Source organism: Balaenoptera acutorostrata, chromosome 1, assembly GCF_949987535.1.
Source record: "Balaenoptera acutorostrata chromosome 1, mBalAcu1.1, whole genome shotgun sequence".
In the NCBI taxonomy this organism is placed as follows: domain Eukaryota; kingdom Metazoa; phylum Chordata; class Mammalia; order Artiodactyla; family Balaenopteridae; genus Balaenoptera; species Balaenoptera acutorostrata.
The window spans coordinates 47,003,833-47,026,556 of record NC_080064.1 but is presented as its reverse complement, the minus strand read 5'-3'; the positions used below and the strand labels follow the sequence as shown (position 1 = coordinate 47,026,556).

The following is a 22,724-nucleotide window of genomic DNA, read 5'->3' as shown; positions in this document are numbered from 1 at the left end:
TGAACTTCGTTTCTTTATATGGCTGAGTAATATTCCGTTGTATATATGTGCCACATCTTCTTTATCCATTCATCTGTTGATGGACATTTAGGTTGCTTCCATGTCCTGGCTATTGTAAATAGTGCTGCAATGAACATTGTGGTTCATGTCTCCTTTTGAATTATGGTTTTCTCAGGGTATATGCCCAGTAGTGGGATTGCTGGGTCATATGGTAGTTCTATTTTTAGTTTTTAAAGGAACCTCCATACTGTTCTCCACAGTGATTGTGTCAATTTACATTCCCACCAACAGTGCAGGAGGGTTGCCTTTTCACCACACCCTTTCCGGCATTTATTGTTTCTAGATTTTTTGATAATGGCCATTCTGACTGGTGTGCAGTGATACCTCACTGTAGTTTTGATTTGCATTTCTCTAATAATTAGTGATGTTGAGCAGCTTTTCATGTGCCTCTTGGCCATCTGTATGTCTTCTTTGGTGAAATGTCTATTTAGGTCTTTCACCCATTTTTTATTTTATTTTATTTTTTTTATGTGGTGAAGAAAAAGTATATTTTACAACTGAAAAGATGACAATTCAAATCCAGATTTCAAACAAGTGGAACCAAGGTAAGTATACCGTCTAAACTGTAAAATTGAATTAATATTTTTAAGTACAAGTTTGCTATGAGATAATATATAAGAAGGTACTAGAACATAGAAATAAATTTGAATTCCTTTTTTTCAAGTATTAACAAATATATCTGATATTTTAAATTTTAAATATATACTTATTAAATCATTGTGTATTTCATTGTAATGGATCTTATAAGGAGGTCATATATGGAATATTAGGTTTATTACAGTTAAATCTTGATGCCATTTTTCTTAAGAAGTAAGAAACAAATATCTTATCCATTCTCAACAACACCGATAAATCAGAAAACAAATTTCTATTTTCCAGTAGATAAAGCAAGGAAACTCCCATTTCTGGAAATATGTAGTTTTCATACATTCACACTTTAGGATATCATTTAGGAAATAAAAAATAATAATTGAAATTAGCTTCCAAATGCAGTCTATGAAATTAAGATACTACAAAATCTGATGATATAAATATACAGCATTTACATGCAGCTACCTATATGAAATATCTCTCAAAAGCACTGATAAAATCTCTTGAGCAAGTACTGAACTCCCTTTAAATAGCAGGCATTGTAATAGATTCTGAGTACTCACACATAAGAAAGAAACCATTGCAATATTCAAATACCTACAATTTGCTGAAAGGTTCATTTTAAAAAGCATCATCAACAACAAAAACAAGGAAGGCAAAAACAACTTAAGTCCAGACCATAGATTATTCAATGAAAGTAACTTGATGGTACTCACTGTAAGAGATTATTACATTATTAAATCTGCATTCAAAATAAATATTTATATTCTTTAATCAGATAAATACCCATTAATCTTCACTTTTTGAAACTGGTTAATGAAGCTATAGTTGTGCATTAAATCAAAAGGAAGAGGGAAGATACTCGTTATTCTTTCAGAAGAGAATTTGAAGGTTGAAGAAGTTGATAGCAATGGCTTATTGAAATTGTATTTCAAATATAATTCTGATTTGGAAAGGTAAGATTAATTGATCTGTTAACTATATAGCATAGACAAAGGAGTTGCTCACAGTCTATTTTTCTATGCATAGAATGAGATTTGATGTGACCACTCATGTATTATGGTTTTGTTAGATATAATAAGTAGGAAAAATTTGAAAATTGACAACATTTGTTAATAAAAAGTAGGGTAGATAAGCTGACTGTAAAACAAATTCAATCAAAATATACTGGGTTTTTATACTAGGTAAGCTCTGCAAAAGTTGGACATGATCTAAGATCTAATATTAAAAATTTTGTCTTTCAATGTCATGTCATTTCAGGTTAGAAGCTATATTATTACGAAATACATTCCTAAGCAAACATTTTCTTGAAAACTAGACTATAAGATAAATTTAATGTAGCTAACACTACAGTTCTTTTTTTTTTTTTTTCTAACATCTTTATTGGAGTATAATTGCTTTACAATGGTGTGTTAGTTTCTGCTTTATACCAAAGTGAATCAGCTATACATATACATATATCCCCATATCTCCTCCCTCTTGCGTCTCCCTCCCATCCTCCCTATCCCACCCCTGTAAGTGGTCACAAAGCACCGAGCTGATCTCCCTGTGCTATGCGGCTGCTTCCCACTAGCTATCTATTTTACATTTGGTAGTGTATATAGGAACATGCCACTCTCTCACTTTGTCCCAGCTTACCCTTCCCAATCCCCGTGTCCTCAAGTCCATTCTCTATGTCTGCGTCTTTATTCCTGTTCTGCCCCTAGGTTCTTCAGACCTTTTGTTTGTTTGTTTTTAGATTCCATATATATGTGTTAGCATACGGTATTTGTTTTTCTCTTTCTGACTTACTTCACTCTGTATGACAGATTCTAGGTCCATCCACCTCACTACAAATAACTCAATTTCATTTCTTTTTATGGCTGAATAATATTCCACTGTATACATGTGCCACATCCTCTTTATCCGTTCATCTGTCGATGGACACTTAGGTTGCTTCCATGTCCTGGCTATTGTAAATAGAGCTGCAATGAACATTGTGGTACATTACTCTTTTTGAATTATGGTTTTCTCAGGGTATATGCCCAGCAGTGGGATTGCTGGGTCATATGGTACTTCTATTTTTAGATTTTTAAGGAACTTCCATACTCTTCTCCATAGTGGCTGTATCAATTTACATTCCCACCAACAGTGCAAGAGGGTTCCCTTTTCTCCACACCCTCTCCAGCATTTATTGTTTGTAGATATTTTGATGGCCATTCTGACCACTGTGAGGTGATACCTCATTGTAGTTTTGATTTGCATTTCTCTAATGATTAGTCATGTTGAGCATCCTTTCATGTGTTTGTTGGCAATCTGTACATCTTCTTTGGAGAAATGTCTATTTAGGTCTTCTACTCATTTTGGGATTGGGTTGTTTGTTTTCTTGATATTGAGCTGCATGAGCTACTTATAAATTTTGGAGATTAATCCTTTGTCAGTTTCTTTGTTTGCAAATGTTTTCTCCCATTCTGAGGGTTGTCTTTTCATCTTTTTTATGGTTTCCTTTGCTGTGCAAAAGCTTTTAAGTTTCATTAGGTCCCATTTGTTTATTTTTGTTTTTATTTCCCTTTCTCTAGGAGGTGGGTCAAAAAGGAACTTGCTGTGATTTATGTCATAGAGTGTTCTGCCTATGTTTTCCTCTAAGAGTTGATATTGTCTGGGCTTACATTTATGTCTTTAATCCATTTTGAGTTTATTTTTGTGTATGGTGTTAGGAAGTGTTCTAATTGCATTCTTTTACATGTAGCTGTCCAGTTTTCCCAGCACCACTTACTGAAGAGGCTGTCTTTTCTCCATTGTGTATTCTTGCCTCCTTTATCAAAGATAAGGTGACCATATGCGCATGGGTTTATCTCTGGGCTTTCTATCCTGTTCCATTGATCTATATTTCTGTTTTTGTGCCAATACCACACTGTCTTGATTACTATAACTTTGTAGTATAGTCTGAAGTCAGGGAGCCTGATTCCTCCAGCTCCGTTTTTCTGTCTCAAGATTGCTTTGGCTATTTGGGGTCTTTTGTGTTTCCATACAGACTGTGAAATTTTTTGTTCTAGTTCTATAAAAATGGCATTGATACTTTGATAGGGATTGCATTGAATCTGTAGATTGCTTTGGGTAGTATAGTCATTTTCACAATGTTGATTCTTCCAATCCAAGAAATGGTATATCTCTCCATCTGTTTGTATCATCTTTAATTTCTTTCATTAGTGTCTTATAGTTTTCTGCATACAGGTCTTTTGTCTCTTTAGGTAGGCTTATTCCTAGGTATTTTATTCTTTTAGTTGCAATGGTAAATGGGAGTGTTTCCTTAATTTCTCTTTCAGATTTTTCATCATTAGTGTATAGGAATGCAAGAGATTTCTGTGCATTAATTTTGTATCCTGCTACTTTACCAAATTCATTGATTAGCTCTAGTAGTTTTCTGGTAGCATCTTTAGGATTCTCTATGTATAGTATCATGTCATCTGCAAACAGTGACAGTTTTACTTCTTCTTTTCCGATTTGGATTCCTCATATTTCTTTTTCTTCTCTGATTGCTGTGGCTAGGACTTCCAAAACTATGTTGAATAATAGTAGTGAGAGTGGGCAACCTTGTCTTGTTCCTGACCTTAGTGGAAATGGTTTCAGTTTTTCACCATTGAGAATGATGCTGCCTGTGGGTTTCTCATATATGGCCTTTATTATGTTGAGGTAAGTTCCTTCCATGCCTACTTTCTGGAGGGTTTTTATCATAAATGGGCGTTGAATTTTGTCAAAAGCTTTTTCTGCATCTATTCAGATTATCATATGGTTTTTATCCTTCAATTTGTTAATATGGCTTATCACATTGATTGATTTGCATATAGAAGAATACTTGCATTCGTGGGATAAACCCCACTTGATCATAGTGTATGATCCTTTTAATGTGCTGTTGGATTCTGATTCCTAGTATTTTGCTGAGGATTTTTGCATCTATGTTCATCAGTGATATTGGCCTGTAGTTTTCTTTTTTTGTGACATCTTTGTCTCGTTTTGGTATCAGGGTGATGGTGGCCTCGTAGAATGAGTTTGGGAGTGTTCCTCCCTCTGCTATATTTGGAAGAGTTTGAGAAAGATAGGTGTTAGCTCTTCTCTAAATGTTTGATACAATTCGCCTGTGAAGCCATCTGAAACTGGGCTTTTGTTTGTTAGAAGATTTTTAATCACAGTCTCAGTTTCAGTGCTTGTGATTGGTCTGTTTATATTTTCTATTTCTTCCTGTTTCAGTCTCAGAAGGTTGTGCTTTTCTAAGAATTTGTCCATTTCTTCCAGGTTGTCCATTTTATTGGCATATAACTGCTTGTAGTAATCTCTTATGATCCTTTGTATTTCTGCACTCTCAGTTGTTACTTCTTTCTCCTTTCTAATTCTATTGATTTGAGTCGCCTCCCTTTTTTTCTTGATGAGTCTGGCTAGAGGTTTATCAATTTTGTTTATCTTCTCAAAGAACCAGCTTTTAGTTTTATTGATCTTTGCTATCGTTTCCTTCATTTCTTTTTCATTTATTTCTGATCTGATCTTTATGATTTCTTTCCTTATGCTAACTTTGGGGTTTTTGTGTTCTTCTTTCTCTAATTGCTTTAGGTGTAAGGTTAGGTTGTTTATTTGAGATGTTTCTTGTTTCTTGAGGTAGGACTGTATTGCTATAAACTTCCCTCTTAGAACTGCTTTTGCTGCATCCCATAGGTTTTGGGTCATCGTGTTTCCATTGTGATTTGTTTCTAGGTATTTTTTGATTTCCTCTTTGATTTCTTCAGTGATCTCTTGGTTATTTAGTAGCATATTGTTTAGCCTCCATGTGTTTGTATTTTTTACAGATTGCTTCCTATAACTGATATCTAGTCTCATAACCTTGTGGTCAGAAAAGATACTTGATATGATTTCAAATTTCTTAAATTTACCAAAGCTTGATTTGTGACCCAAGATATGATCTATCCTGGAGAATATTCCATGAGCACTTGAGAAGAAATTGTATTCTGTTTTTTTTTTTTTTTTGGATGGAATGTACTATAAATATCAATTAAGTCCATCTTGTTTAATGTATCATTTAATGCTTGTGTTTCCTTATTTATTTTCATTTTGGTTGATCTGTCCATTGGTGAAAGTGGGGTGTTAAAGTCCCATACTATTATTATGTCATGTCGATTTCCCCTTTTATGGCTGTTAGCGTTTGCCTTATATATTGAGGTACTCCTATGTTGGGTGCATAAATATTTACCATTGTTATATCTTCTTCTTGGAGTGATCCCTTGATCATTATGTAGTGTCCTTCTTTGTCTCTTGTAATAGTCTTTGTTTTAAAGTCTATTTTGTCTGATATGAGAATTGCTACTCCAGTTTTCTTCTGATTTCCATTTGCATGGAATATCTTTTTCCATCCCCTCACTTTCAGTCTGTATATGTCCCTAGGTCTGAAGTGGGTCTCTTGTAGACAGCATATATATGGGTCTTATTTTTGTATGCTTTCAGCCAGTCTATGTCTTTTGGTTGGAGCATTTAATCCATTTACACTTAAGGTAGTTATCAATATGTATGTTCCTAGTACCATTTTCTTAATTGTTCTGGGTTTGTTATTATAGGTCTTTTCCTTCTCTTGCGTTTCCTGCCTAGAGAAGTTCCTTTAGCATTTGTTGTAAAGCTGGTTTGGTGGTGCTGAATTCTCTTAGCTTTTGCTTGTCTGTAAAAGATTTTATTTCTCCGTCAAACCTGAATGAGATCCTTGCTGGGTAGAGTAATCTCTGTTGAAGGTTTTTCCCTTTCATCACTTTAAATATGTCCTGCCACTCCCTTCTGGCTTGCAAAGTTTCTGCTGAAAGTTCAGCTGTTAACCTTATGGGGATTCCCTTGTATGTTATTTGTTGCTTTTTCCTTGCTTCTTTCAATAGTTTGTCTTTGTATTTAACTTTTGATAGGTTGATTAAAATGTGTCTTGGCATGTTTCTCCTTGGATTTATCCTGTATGGGACTCTCTGTGCTTCCTGGACTTGATTGACTATTTCCTTTCCCATATTAGGGAAGTTTTCAACTATAATCTCTTCAAATATTTTCTCAGTCCCTTTCTTTTCCTCTTCTTCTTCTGGGACCCTTATAATTCGAATGTTGGTGTGTTTAATGTTGTCCCAGAGGTCTCTGACAGTGTCCTCAATTCTTTTCATTCTTTTTTGTTTATTCTGCTCTGCAGTAGTTATTTCCACTATTTTATCTTCCAGGTCACTTATCCGTTCTTCTTCCTCCGTTATTCTGCTATTGATTCCTTCTAGAGAATTTTTAATTTCAGTTATTGTGTTGTTCATCATTATTTGTTTGCTCTTTAGTTCTTCCAGGTCCTTGTTAAACGTTTCTTGTATTTTCTCCATTCAATTCCAAGATGCTGGATCATCTTTACTATCATTACTCTGAATTCTTTTTCAGGTAGACTGCCTATCTCCTCTTCATTTGTTTGGTCTGGTGGGTTTTTACATTGCTTCTTCATCTGCTGTGTGTTTCTCTGTCTTCTCATTTTGCTTAACTTACTGTGTTTGGGGTCTCCTTTTCTCAGGCTACAGGTTCGTAATTCCTGTTGTTTTGGTGTCTGCCCCCAGTGGCAAAGGTTGGTTTAATGGGTTGTGTAGGCTTTCTGGTGGAGGGGACTGGTGCCTGTGTTCTGGTGGATGAGGCTGGATCTTGTCTTTCTGGTGGGCAGGACTGTGTCCAGTGGTGTGTTTTGGGGTGTCTGTGAACTTATTATGATTTTAGGCAGCCTCTCTGCTAATGGGTGGGGTTGTGTTCCTGTCTTGCTATATGTTTGGCATAGGGTGTCCAGCACTGTAGCTTGCTGGTTGTTGAGTGGAGCTGGGTCTTAGCATTGAGATGGAGATCTCTGGGAGAGCTTTTGCCGTTTGATATTATGTGGAGCCAGGAGGTCTCTTGTGGACCAATGTCCTGAACTCTGCTCTCCCACCTCAGAGGCTCAGGCCTGACACCTGGCCAGAGCACCAAGACCATTTCAGCCACTCAGCTGAGAAGAAAAGGGAGAAAAAGAAAAAGAAAGAAAGAAAATAAATACAATAAAGTTATTAAAATAAAAAAAAATTTTAAATGTTATTAAAATTTTTTTAATAAAAAATAAAAAAAAGAAAGAAGAGAGCAACCAAACCAAAAAAAAAAAAAATCCACTAATGATTACAAGTGCTAAAAACTATACAAAAAAAAAAAAAAAAATGGACAGACAGAACCCTAGGACAAATGGCAAGTCAAAGCTGTACAGACAAAATCACACAAAGAAGCATACACATACACACTCACAAAAAGAGAAAAAGGAAAAAAATATATATATATAAAAAAGGAAGAAAACAACCAAATCAATAAACAAATCTACCAATGATAATAAGCTCTAAATACTAAACTAAGATAAACATAAAACCAGAAACAAATTAGATGCAGAAAGCAAACCCCAAGTCTACAGTTGCTCCCAAAGTCCACCACCTCAGTTTTGGGATGATTGTCTATTCAGGTATTCCACAGATGCAGGGTGCATCAAGTTGACTGTGGAGATTTAATCCACTGCTCCTGAGGCTGCTGGGAGAAATTTCCCTTTCTCATCTTTGTTCACACAGCTCTTGGGGTTGAGCTTTGTATTTGGCCACACCTCTGCATGTAGGTTGCCTAAGGGCATCCTTTGGGAAGTCTGAGGTCTTCTGCCAGCATTCAGTAGGTGTTTTATAGGAGCTGTTCCACATGTAGATATATTTTTGATGTATTTGTGGGGAGTAAGGTGACCTCCATGTCTTAATCCTCTGCCATCTTGAAGGTCCCCCTCTTCATTTATTTGGTCTGGTAGGTTTTTACCTTGCTCCTTCATCTGTGACATATTTTTTTGCCATCTAATTTTTTTTTTTTTTGATGGGTGGGATGTGTTCCTGTTTTACTGGCTCTTTGGCCTGAGTTTTCCAACACTGGAGTTTGTAGGCTGTTGGGTAGAGCTGGGTCTTGGTGCTGAGATGAGGACCTCTGGGAGACCTCACTCCAAAGAATATTCCCTAGGGTCTGAGGTTCTCTGTTAGTCCAGTGGTTCAGACTCAGAGCTCCCACCACAGGAGCTTCGGCCCGACCCCTGGCTCATGAACCAAGATCCCACAAGCTGCACGGGGTGGCAAAAAAAGAAAAAAAAAAAGGAGAACAATAACAAAGAGTAAAAATAAAATTAGATTAGCAAACTAACAGATATGTTAGAAAGAATATAAAAATATAGATGAAACAATAGGCGGAGGGTAAAACAGAACTACAATAGTAAAAAAGAGGAGAAGAAAAGAAAAAAAAAGGGTGGGGGGTGGGGGTAAAAAAGAAAAAAAAAGATGGAAAAGGCCTTGGCTGTAGAGGGCAGGGCCTAAGCAGGAGCGAGATTTGAGTGGTGGAGCAGGGCCTATGCTTAGGACCCATAGGGCTGGAAAAGGCCCTGGGGGGTGTGAGGGGTGGGGCTTAGGCTCAACAGAACAGAAAGGGCCCCAGGACCCACACAGCCTGGAGGGGGCCTCTGAGGGCATAGGACCTGGCCCAAGAGCCCAGCAGACTTCCCGGGCCGATTGGGCAGGGGAAACACTTGGCGCACTCCCCCCAATCCTAGCCCCTGAGGGTCCCTCCTGGCATGGGAACCCCTCCCCCTTCCAAGCCACCCCTCAGGGACACTGGACCTGTCTGGTCTTCATTTCTCCTCTCCCCTCAGTCCCCCCATGTCCTACCGGTTCGTTTGGGTGTTCCTTCCGTCTCCTTGGGTGTCAAGGTCCCCCCCACCAGCATCCGACAGGTGCCCTAATCGTGGGGAGACATGAACTCCACATCTTCCCATGTCGCCAACTTGACTCTGCCTTGAATGATGTGTTCTTGATGAACTGATTCCTCCTCTCCTGCAGCATCTTCAGTTCTATAGGGACCTGAGCTGCCTGACTCTAAAGAAAAGCATAATGGTAGAAATTCAGTCATTGTGTCAAGAAACAGGAGGAGTTTACGTTGTGGAGGGTATGATGAGGAGAGGATTCCATGTCCCTCAGTGACTCTACTCCCCATAATTTAGGATTCTAGCTGCTAATGACTGGGAGCAAGGTTGGGTTTCCTGAGTACAAATGAGTTCTGGAAAACATGTGTTTTTATTTTCGTTGTGTTAATTATCTGGCAAGAGCAATTCAAATTTAATATGGAGCATATGAACCAACAAATCCTCACCCCCTACAACTCATGTCCATGACAACCTTGGCTACTTAGTCACAAACTTCAATTCTTTACATCCCAGACTTGACTCAGGATCCTTCTTAACACAGCCCTCAGGCAGCTGCTACTGATGGATCAGAGTTGGCACGAGAGATGAGTCTTTGTTTGCCCTCCCTGATCTGGAGCACAGGCATCATCAGATGAAGGGGACAATTCTAGCTCTTCCCGGGTCCAATCAACAGATGCTGATGGAGTACCTGCTTTACATATGCCCAGCTCACACTGACTCTAAAGAGAAATCTGACCATGCCTACCTCCTCTTGAGCTATGTGGCTTCCCATCCCTACAGTCTACATCCCTCCATTGTCTGTCTGAGTCAGACTTCCAGGCTCTTCTTCGGTACATCCACACAGTGACCCTGCCCTCCAGCCCCTGAATGATGTTCCCACCCAGCCATCTGCCATCTCAATGTTTTTGCTCACCTACTCCTTTGGCCTGAGGCAATTTCCTCCCTCCCTTACCTAGAGCAGTGGTTCTCAAACTTCAGCAGACATCAATAGACTGGTTAAAACACAGATGGCTGGGTCCCCATACCCAGAGTTTCTGATTCTCTCAGTCTGGGATGGGCCCCAAGAATTTGCATTTCTCACGATTTCCTAGGTGATGCTGGTGCTTCTAGGCTAGGGACCACACTTGGAAAACTATGGCTCTACATAACTCTGGCCTGCCATTCAAACAGCTAAAGCTTCAGTTCTTCCAGGAAGCCCGCCCTGACTGGCCTCCTCCCATACTGTTAGTTTCCTCCCCTGGGCCACCACATCCCCCTGTTATTTCCTCTATCCTTGCACATAAAGGGTTATGAAGAAATTGCCTGTAAATGTGTCGATGTGTCTATATCCCCTCTCAATTGTAAGCTCCTTGAGACTCCAGCTTAATAATGTCTTAGTCATTTCCATACCCCCAACACCTCACAAAGTGAGTACATAGTACAGGTTCATTAACATTTTTAAATGAATATAAATCCTCATGTAAGCAGAGTAGATGGAAACAAATTTTAGGGAAAAGCATGATATAATGAGAAGGAATATTATCACCATGGCCCATCCTCTCTTACCCGGAGGACTGCCTCAATCTCCCCCCTGTTCTCCAGGCCTCTAGTCTGAACACCTCCTTGCCATCTACCACACTAACTCTGACACACTCCTACTTAAAACTCTCCCATGACCCTACATGGCCATCAGGAAAAAGGCCAAATTCCTCATTCTAGCATTCAAAGCCCCCAGGTTTGGGTACCAACATAATTTTCCAGCCTCATCCTCTTACACACTATGTCCTCAATCTCCCAGACTGCTTTATTCTTCTGTGCCATTTCCTCTACAAAGAATGCTCTTCACCCTTTTCTTCCTGGAAAACTCCTATTCATGCTTCAAGGCCCAGATCAAATATTATCATCTCTATGAAACCCACCTTCGTAAATCTGGGCCTAGTGACTTATTTTCATAGCATGTAGTATTTAAAGCTAGGGCAGATCTCCTTACAACCTGAAAAAAAATCTGGCCCCTGCTTCTCTAATGCACAAGCCCAATGAGATCCAAAGCTCCTCTTCAGTAGGATCAAAATGTGTTTACATAACCAAAAAATCAGAAGAGGAAAATCTTGTGAAATGTGTTTAACAAATGGGGTGGCTTCAGTGTCCTCCCATGGACTTGGGTGAAGAGCAGAAATTCAAGAGGCGTTTGCAGCCTCCCGCTTTGTGCACAAGCACACACGAAGTCTGTAAAGAGAATCTGAGAGAAGACAGACATGGCAGCACAGAGATGCAGCAAGAGACAAAGGAGAAACAAACAGAGAAGGAAGCAAAAGACAATGGAAAAGTGAGAGAAGCTAAACAGAAAAAGAAAGAGAGCAAATGCAGTGAGAAATAAGGGAATAAAAATAGAGAAAGGTAGAGCGATACGAGAGAAGGAGGAGGAAGAGGGAAAGGAGAAGGAAGGAAAGAAGAAGAAAAGAGAGAGAAGGGAGATATTGACCAAAAATAACCAGAGAGATACACACACATATGCAGATGAGAGACACAATGAGAAACAAAGAAACAAAGACAGAGAAGTAGGTTAAAGAAAGACAAAGGCCAACCGTGTCCCTGAGCTGCTATACTGTGATAACTGGTCCACAGCAGGTACTAATAAATATTTTGAATGAATATGGAATGAAGATGGAGAGGAAGACACCCACAGATGGACAGAAAGGGAATAGGATAGAGCTCAAACTTGGTGCCTGCTGTTTTCTCAACACATACTCTATAAGCAATGGAAAAATTACAAGTCGGCCAAGAGCGCATATGAGCATGAGATCTCTGATTTCAGCAATGGCCTCCAAAACCTAAGGGTGGGACAGAATGTCTTTTAGCCCGCTAAGGGCCAGGCCAACTCTGGGAAGAGACTGAACAGATCATAAAATTCTTCTCTGAGATCAACACAATAATATGCTGTTTATCCCATCCTTGATTGATTCCATGGGGCAGGAAGAAGCGGAACATGCAGGGAGTCTGGGCACCTGGCTTCTGGTCTGGGCCTTGAAGCTCACTGGACAGTCAACTTGGACCATCACTGTCCTTCTCTGGCATCAGTCTTCCCAATTAGAAAGGGAGTGTGGGATGGTAATTGGACCAGATCACTTTTCCTAACTTTTTTTTTTTTTTTTTTTAGTATAAGAAATTTTTGTTTCCTAACAAAATCATGGGCAAAAATCCAATATAGAAAACTGATTAAAAATGAAAAATGAAACTTCTCTGGTTCAAGTTAGATGAGAACTCAACAGAGCAAAGACAGCTCTGCTGAGCACCGAGGTACCAAGGAACTCAGAAATCATCTCATCGGGGGTTTTTTAAGGGGCCCTACTGCTCTCTGTGTTTCTATACACTTGTGTTCTGCAGAGCCCACATGCGTACTCCTCAAGAGGCCTCGATGGCTGGCTTGCCCAGGACCACCTTTAGTCCTCAGTGAGAGGGATGCAGCCATGGGTCTATAGAGGTCCCCACACATCACTCACACACACACACACACACACGCGTGCACACGTGCATGCACACACACACACGTACACACACACTGGGGACCGGGGCTTAGAACTGGCACAGTGCCACCTATCACACAGCCAGTCCCTGGACCAGCGCTGTACTGGATCCAGGAAAAGCCATCCTCTCTTTCCCTCTGTCCCTGAATCAATGAGCAACCGGGTCCAAGTGCTGTGAGAATTTGTGCTGCCAATATTGGAAACTACCCTGCTTCTGAGAGTAGAGAGAATTGAGGGGTGGAAGTGCCTAGATAGAACAAAAGACACATAACTGTCAAATCCTTCCATTCAGATAGCACAAATGCAATCGATTCTTGCATAGCAAAGTATTGCTTTCCAGTAGTGCTGAGTCTTCATTCTCTTACTTCTTTTTTAACATTCCAATTCATAATTTCAAAGGCATTTACAAATGAACACAATAGTCACAGTAGCTAAGGAACACTTTGTAAAATTAAACAATTCAATTGCTCAGAAAAGTATATACTATATGCAGGTCCAGAAGAAACATGAGTGAAGTGATAATAACCTTATAAAAGGGTATCTAGATGGCCATTGACTGTTAGATTTTTTAATAGTTTTATTTTCATTAAAATATATAAATATTTCTAACTAAAACTTCAAAAAAATAAATGAAATTTTACCTTTAAATATTTTATAATTTTGATATTCATCAAGTATAATTTGTAGTTCACCTTTTGATTTAAATATCTTACAAAAGATAACTTTTTAAAACAACATATGAAGAATATGTTTTTACTTTTACATTGATTAATGAGAATATTCAAATTATATATACATTAAATACAATTACATTTTATTTTCAATCCTTTAGATCATTGAGAATGAATAAAAGTTGTGATCATGATAGAAATAGAAAGTGAAATTCAGAAAAGAAAAAGATAAAAGGAATAAAGAAGTAGAAAAACTTAAAGAGAAAGTCTGCCAAATTTTTTTATTGAAAACAGTGGGAAAAAAATTTTGAAATTCCTAGAACTAAAAACAAAACTTAAAAATATGGCAAGATTTCCATAGTATCCAAAAAATCAAGTGATATTGAATATTGGCTTGATGTTCTGAAGAATAGTGTTGTATGTCTAATATTTACTCAAATATAATGAATGATAATTTAAATGGGACTAAAAGCACAATAGTTATAGACCACAATGGAAAATATTTAGATTTAGTTAAAATGATTCTGACATTTGCTGCTACAATAGCAGAACTTGCAAAATTATTCTCTAAATAACGGGACAAATGATAGCTCTGCAGGATGAAGAATTCAACATGAAATTTTGAACTTAATGAGGAATAAAGAGGGAAGACATTTTATTTTTAAAATTTTAAATAATATAAACATTATAATATTAAATAATATTGTTCAATACAACTATTTTGTAGCAGGTATAAAAGTCATGTGGAACAACAGGAAAACAAATTGAAATTAATGATATTAGATTCATGTCACGGCTCTTCTAAAACATACAGATTTTGATTTAATAAAGAACTGAAAAGAATCACCTTAAGTTTCAGGCATTGATTTTAAAAATTGTTGAGGGTAAGCCTATGATAAAGATGCTAACATGGTGAGTGAAGGAAAGGGTATGCAGCCAGAATCCACAAGTATTCTTGGTACACAATTTAATTTATTACTAGAAGATTCGGCCTCAACTGGCTGATACCAATGTCATTCTTTAGAGCAATTCAAAGATTATACTCAGTATTTTCAAGACCTGCTCAAAGTAGTAAGATTTTTTTTTAATTAAGATATAGTTGACATATAACATTGTATAAATTTAAGGTGTACAACAGATTTGATACATTTACATACTGCAATATAATTACCACGGTAGTGTTAGCTAACACCCCTGTCACTTCATATAAGTATCATTTCTTTTTCATGGTGAGAACATTTAAGATCTAGCCTATTAGCAATCAGAATTGTAAGATCCTGATGAAACACATATTATATTTGACCTACCAATTCTTTCTCTAACACAAGACAGGAATGCAAACTAATGGCATTCAAGTGCTTAGATATAATTTCTTGTAATTTTAAAGCAATTTTATCAAGATACAACTTACCCTAAAATGCACCTGTTTTAAGTAAACAGATGAGTTGTGACAAATGCATACACAGGTGTAACCACCAACACAATCAAGATAGAAAACATTTCCATCACCCCAGAAAGTTCCCTCAGGTGCCTTTGCTGTCAATCTTAACTCCCACCCACTAGCCCTGGCCCTAGACAACTACTGATTGATCTACTCTGTGTCATTATAGACTAGTGATGCCTGCTCTAGACTTGCATATAAGTGGAATTATATAGTATGTAGTCTTTGGCATCTGCCTTCTTTCACTTAGTATTTATACTCTCACTCACCTTTTGAGGTACATCCATTTGCTGCATGTATAAGTAATTTGTTTCTTTTTTTGCTGACAAGTATTCATTGCATGGATATACAATTTGCTTATCCATTCACCTGTTGATGAACATTTGGGTGGTTTCTGGTTCGGAACTGTTGTGAATAAAAATGTTGTGAACATTGGTTCATGTGTATGTTTTCATTCCTCTCGGATAAATGCCTAAGGGTAGAATAGCTGGGTTGTACGGTTAGAGTATGATTAACTTAATAAGAAATTGCTGAACTGTCTATACCACTATACCATTTATATGCCCACCAGCAATCTATGAGACTTCTGGTTGCTCCACACCTCCCCAACTCTAAGTATGATCAGTCTTTTTAATTTTAACCATTCTGATGGGTATATAATGGAACTGCATAGTAATTTTAATTTTTCTAATTTCCTACTGATGATATCAAACATATTTTCATGTGATTATTGGTTGTTCACTTATCTTTGTTCATACAGTGTCTGTTCAAATCTTTTGCCTGATTTTTGCTGGACTGTTTGTCTTCTTATTATTGACTGTAGAAGTTCTCTAGGTATTCTTGGGAATTCCCTGGTGGTCCAGTGGTTAGGACTCCTCGCTTTCACTGCTGACGGCCTGGGTTGAACCCCTGGTCTGGGAACAAGATCCTGCAAGCTGCTCAGCATGGCCCAAAAAAAAAAAAAAAAAAAAGAATTTCTCTATATATTCTTGATACTAATTTTTATAAGATATATCTCCCAGCCTGTGGCTTAAGTTTTCATTTTATTATTTTACTTTGAAGAGCAGAATTTTTACTTTTGATGAAGAAAAATATATCAATTATTTTCTTTTATGATTTGTGATCTTATGTCCTAAGAAATTTTTTTCTGTTCCCAAGATCACCGTTTTTTCTATAGTTTTAGTTTTCACATGTAGATCTATGATCAGTTTCTAGTTAATTTTTGTACATGGTGTGGGAGGTAAGAATCAAAGTTCATATTTTTCAAATGGATATCCAGTTTTAGCACCATTTGTTGTGAACACTATCTTTTCCCAGATTGTCTTGGCACCTTGGTCAAAAAGCAATTGCCCCTGTATTTGTGGTTCTCGTTCTGGACTCTACTGTGTTTCATTAACCTACATATCTATCTTTGCACCAATACCACCCTGTCGTGATTACTGTAGTTATATAGTAAATCTTGGTATCAAGTTATGGCAACTCCACCAACTTTGTTCTTTTCAAGTGTTTTGGCTATTTTAGGTCTTTTGCATTTCCATGTAAGTTTTAGAATAATCTTGTCAATCTCTACAAAAAGCCTTCTGGAATTTGGGGGGGGTGGGGTTCATTACATCTATAGATCAATTTGGGAAAGAACTGGCATCTTGAAAATAATGTTTCTGATTCTTGAGCATAGTATATCACACTACTGATTTGGGTCTTAATTTCTCTCACCAGTGTTTTGTAGTTTTCACATATCTAAATAAACTTACCCTACTTCATATTTTTTGATGCTACTTTAAATTACATTGTGTTTTTTTGTTTCATTTTCAATTGTTTCTTGCTCTATACAGAAGTACAATTGATTTTTGGTATATTGAACTTGTATCCAATGACCTTGCTAAATTCACTTAGTTCTAGTATCTTTTTTGTAGTTTTCATGGGGTTTTCTACGTGTATGATCATGTCATCCACAAATGAAATCAGTTTTACTTCTGCCTTTCCTATCTAAGGGCCTTTTCTCCCCTTATTTTATCCACTTTCCAGGATCTCTAGTACAATAATGAATACAACTGGTGAAAATGGACATCCTTGACAGTAAGGAGAAAGTATTCATTCTCAGCCTCAAGTATGAGTGGTCAGTTGGAGGTTTTATTGTTAATGACCTTTATCAGGTTAGGGAAGTTTCCTTCTGTTCCTAGTTTGCTGAGAAGTTTTATCATGAATAGATGTTGAATGTTGTCAAATGCTTTTTCCGTGTCTATTGAAATGATCATATTCCTTTCTCCTTTATTTTATTAATATCATGTATTACATTAACTAAATTCAGATGTTAAACCAAATTTGTATTCCTGGGATAAACACAGGATATATGCTGGACATGATTTGCTAATTTTTCACTAGTATTTTGCATCTATATTCATAAGGGAAGTTAATACTGGATTTTCCTTTCTTGTAATATCTATGGCTGGTTTTACTGGGTAATGTTAGGCTCATAAAGTGGGTTAGAAAGTATTCCCTCTTCCTCTAAAATGAGTTTGTGTAAGACTGATATTATTTCTTTCTTAAATGTTTGGTAGAATTTACCAGTGAAGCCATCTGGGCATTAAGATGTTTTTGCTGTTATTGTTGTTCTGTGGGGAAATTTATTTTTAACTTTTTATTTTGAGATAATTTTAGACTTACAGAATAATTGCAAAAAATACTACAGAGAGTTCCCGTATAGTCTTTACCCAGCATCTCCTAAGGTTAATATCTCATGGGTCACAGAGGCTGTGTCTTTTCCTTTTAAGTATTTTCTTCTCTCTGTGCTTCAGTTTGGATACTGTTGTAGACTGAATTGTGTCCCCTTAAAATGTATATGAAGAAGCCCTAACACCTAATATGACTTATTTGGAGACAAGGCTTTTAGTGAGGTAATTAAGGTTAAATAAGGTCATAAGGAGTGGTACTAATCCAACAGTACTGGTATTCTTACAAGAAGAGGAAGAGACACCAAAGATCTCTCTCTCTGTCTCCCCCACCCCCTGTATGTACACACGGAGAAGAGGACATGCAAGGATACAGTAAGAAAGCAGCTATCTACAAGCCAGGAAGAGCAGTCTTAGCCAAAATCAACCATGAAGTCACCTTGATCTTGGACTTCTAGCCTCCAGAACCGTGAGAAAATAAATTTCTGTTGTTTAAGCCACTCAGTCTGTGGTATTTTGTTATGGCAGCCCAAGCAGACTAATGCAGATAATTTATTGCTTCAGTGATGTTATCTTCTATAACGTCCAATCTGTGTTATCCCACTAGATATGAATTTTTTTGTTTAAAGTCATATTTTTCAACTATAAGAGTTCTATTTCACTGTTTTTTTTAATATATTCCATTTCAATATTTATCGTGTCCATGTTTCTCCTTTAAATACGTGAACATAATTATAGCTATTATAAAGTTCTTATCTGCTAATTCCATTATCTGTCATTTCTGGGTCTGTCTCTATTGGCTGAGTTTTCTTTTTTTATTATTATCTCATTTTCCTACTTCTTAACATGTCTAATAATCTCTAATTGTATCCTGGACATTGTTGTGTGCCGGGGTTCGTTGTCTTCCTATAAGGAGTTTCAGACTTTGTTCTGGTAGGCGGCTAAATGACTTAGGGATCAGCCTGATCCTTTCAAGGATGTACTTAAGCTTTATAGAGAAGGCTTTAATTTAGGGCTCATGTAGGACTTCTCACAAGGGATGATCCTTCTGTCATTTACTGAATGCCTTAGGTATTCAATGAGGTCTCTCTACTCTGGCTGCAAATATCTCTCAACACTAGGAGAGATTTAGGAATCGTCCTGCCTACAGCTCCTCAGTCCTTCTTTTCTTGGCTGCACAGTTTCTCCCTATGCATGTGCAGCTTAATATTCAACAGTAGACTCAAGACAAACCTATGCAGATACCTGGAGCTTTCTCTCTGTGTATTTCCTTCCTCTCTGGTACTCTGCTCTGCAAATTCCAACAAAGCCCACCTCCCTGAACTCTGATCTCTGACTCCTGAATTCAGTGAGAACTGTCATGGTCTGACTAAAATTCTCATCCCTATATCGTAGTCTGAAAAGTACCTCCAGGCAGAAAGCAAAATGATCATTGGCCTCATCTCATTTGTTTTCCTTCTCCAACTTTTTTTCACATATTTTGTGCATTTTTAAATCATGCCATCAAAAGAAAGCAAGAATAGCTATATTAATTTCAAACAGAGCAGACTTCCAAGCAAGGAATGTTAACAGAGATAAAGAAGGGCATTACATAATGAAGATAAAAAAGCATAATTGCTAATTTTGCAGAAATGGAGGCAAGAAAATTATTTATGGAATAATGACATCAAAATTTATGAATTATGTATGTCTCAGTTTTGTCACTCATCCAAACATTTTTGGCTCATCAACAGAACACGCAGATATATTCAATAATAATTAAATTTAGTCATATTTTATACTCTGCCAAACTTTCACTCACTTAAAGACTACATTTTAAATGTAGCTTTAAGACGGCATTCAAAAACTATCATTTAACATGTTGTTTTAATTTCAAAATATATTTTCAAAATATATTGCTTAATAGCTTATTGAGTTGATTTATAACTTTTAAATATTTAGACATATGGTGTACAGGTTCCGTGTGAACTCCTGCTCCAGGACCTGCAGGTGTGCGGACGGGCCTGCCCTTTTGCCATTAGACATTCTTCTGCCTCCAGGCTGAAGCACCCCCGAAGTCCCTGCTCTCCACCCGTGGTGAACACTGATGCCCCCCCCCACCCGCCTTTGCAAAGGCCTGGCTCTCTTCACAGTCCAAGAGGAGTCCTAGTTCCTTTCATCCCTTGCTAATGGCCCTGGGATTCACATCCTCCCACTTGAGGCTGCAGTGGATATTGGCTGCTCCAGAATCAGCTCACCTCTCTGGACCACTTGCACCAGTGTTGCAACTGCCATTATTGCCAGCAGTGAAGTTGGAGGTTTGGGATGCTGCAGATGTGCGTCCTGCACATGGCCAAGGGCAGCTGACTGTCCTCTAAGCCCCGTATTCGTTTCGTTGGCTGCTGTAAACTTTGTGGCTTTGGAACCACAGTCATGTATTCTCTCACAGTTCTGGATGCCAGAAGTCCAAAGTCAGTGTCACTGGACCAAAATCGAGGTGTAGGCAGGGCCATGTTCACTCCAGAGGCTCTAGGGAAGAATGTGGTCCTGGTCTCTTTCAGCTTCTCACGGCTGTCGGCACTCCTTGATGTGTGGCTGCATCACTCCAATCTCTGTCTCCCAAATCACACTGCCTCCTCCCTTCTGTCTGTCCTCAAATCTCCCTCTGCCTGCTCTTAAAAGAACACATGCTATTGAATTTAGGACCACCCTGATAATCCCAGATAATCTCCCCATCGCAAGGGTCTTAATTCAATCCCGGCTGCAAAGACTCTTTTTCCAAATAAGATAACATCTACAGGTTGGAGGCATTAGGCCTGACATTTTGGGGGGGGGGGCATCATTCATCTTAATATACTCCCCGATTCTTGTTCACACCACCATCACAATTGTCTCAATCCTCCGTTCCCAGCTCAATTCTGGAGCCAAAATCTTCTTGACCCAGTTCAAACTTTCACTCAAGTTCTGCCCCAGAATTAACAATTCCCGGAATGACTGACAATGGAATCAATTATACTCTTCAAAAGAAAAGCCTACCCTGGCCACCAGAATATGGCCTCGCCTCTTTAGTCTCCAAAACAAAATAACTTAATTTTGTATAACCAGATCTTGGGAAATAGATGAGTCTTATCCATGTTTACTTTGTTATAATCCTACATTATAAAAGCCATTTGAATTTTTTTTTAATTTTCTTTCTCCTGTTAACGTCCTCATGTACCACTAGATCTGGGTGCTTTGCACCCTCTTCCACACGCATCAGCCCACCTCCTCATGGGGCCTGATGGATTTGGCACCGAAGAGGCGCTTGTTAACTCAAATGCATCAAACAAATTGAAGAGTCTTGGGAAATGGAGGCTGGAAATCCCCTTGCTAAAGCCATATTCTACTGGATTTGATGATGGTAATAATTACACTCAAGAGCAACAGAGTAGATGGAAGGAAGGAGAACTGGGCTCTGGTCCCAGCAGTGCTGTTAACTAGTGGTGTAGCCAGTGAGGTATCACTCACTCCCAGGTCTGCTTTTGCTCACTGGTCAAGAGGGAATACAAACCCTGACTGCTCAGGGCTCTTAGGGCATTTACAGTAACCAGGTAGATGAAGGCCACATGCCATACAAAGAGCTGGGCAAACACTAGCTATTCTCCTTATTAATAAGTCTATGGAATGGATATTATCATCACCATAAAATTGGTGATATTATTTTTTATGTCAATTATCTTATTTTATTTTTTGAAATAAAAGAGATTAGTGACATGCAGCCCCAAATCACACTTTGCCAGTAAGAGGCGGAGCCAAGAGTCAAACTCAGAACCCAGTTCTGATTCTACCCTCAGTAGCAAGAGAACACTGATAACCTTTCAGTATCTGGCAAATAAAAATAGGCACACTTTTTTCTTTCCTTACAGAAAGATTCGTTACTTCTAATCTGCTATGTATAACCTAAATGCTAAGCATGTTAGAGCTCTGTGTAAAAAAGGAAAAACAGGCTGGGATGAGGGTCTAAAAAGACACAATTTTTAAGTTTGTTTTCTACTCACAGGGTTTTTTTTGGCCTACTTCCAATTTCCACATATTCATTCCAAAAATATGTATGCAAAGATATCATAACAGTAGTAATAATAGCAATAGTAATTATTATTATTATTATTTTAAAAGTAGCTATCACTTACTGAACAGTTACTCTGTTCAATTATGATCTGTAGACCCCAGGGCAACAGAGAAAAAAAGTCATGGTTTAGCTGAAATTTTTGAAGGTAGAGACTACATTGTAAGCTGTCAGATAATGACCCCAAACAAGTCAGGAAATAAATTAAAAGAGCAACCCCCCTAGAAAATAAAGGCCTGGCTATGTCCTAGGTATTTATACTTGTCGTGCAGTGCACAGCATAGATTCTTCAGGATGGAGCTGTTGTCGGGGGAGCAAAGTTTATAAGCAACAACTCTCTCATCTAAAAGAAAAGGAGAGAGAAGTTTGGTTTGGCGAATTTAAAATGCAGAGCTCCGTTTTCAGTCTAGTGGACGAGATACCTAATGCTTGCTTTTTTTTCCTTTACTTGGTTAAAGTGTTTTTGTAATGAACACGTGGTAAGGAAATGCTCACTATAACTAAAAGAGGTTTGAAAGACTCGAAAACTAGCTTAAATTTTATACAGACTGTAAATCCTTATATTTATTTTTTCCAATCTTATTTGTCTATTAATTTGCTTAAAGTCTTTGTTGAATATATTATGCAAAGAGAAACCTCACCCTGGCTACCACCCTCAAACTATTTTGAATAATGCCCAGCTATTTGCTGAGAGGGTTTAGACAAGTGATTGTTTGTTTGTTCTTAATAATCTCCAGGCTTTGGAGAGCTTCTTAATGTTTACAAAGCCCTTTCCCATTCATGCTCTCAGCTGAGCCTCACATCGACTTCATATTACAGTTGAGGAAAATGAAACTTAGGGGGTTCATGGGACTTGTCCAAGGTCACACAGTTTGTATGAAGTGAAGCTAGGACTTTAACCCTTCACTCTCCAAAAACCCCCTATGATTGAAAAGAAGCAAATCAGTTTATCA

At 37.9% G+C, this 22,724-nt stretch overlaps 1 long non-coding RNA gene across 2 annotated transcripts in view; it reads right to left on the bottom strand.

The window, feature by feature from the left end:
- Positions 1 to 7,939: 7,939 nt before the first annotated feature.
- Positions 7,940 to 22,724, bottom strand: part of LOC130709114 (uncharacterized) — a 181,425-nt gene continuing 166,640 nt past the window's right edge. For both annotated transcript variants that reach the window (XR_009009623.1, XR_009009622.1), the window contains 2 exons: positions 9,369 to 9,575; positions 7,940 to 8,770 (listed from right to left, as the gene is read on the bottom strand). This is a non-coding gene — a long non-coding RNA (uncharacterized LOC130709114). The remainder of the gene's footprint in view (positions 8,771 to 9,368; positions 9,576 to 22,724) is intronic.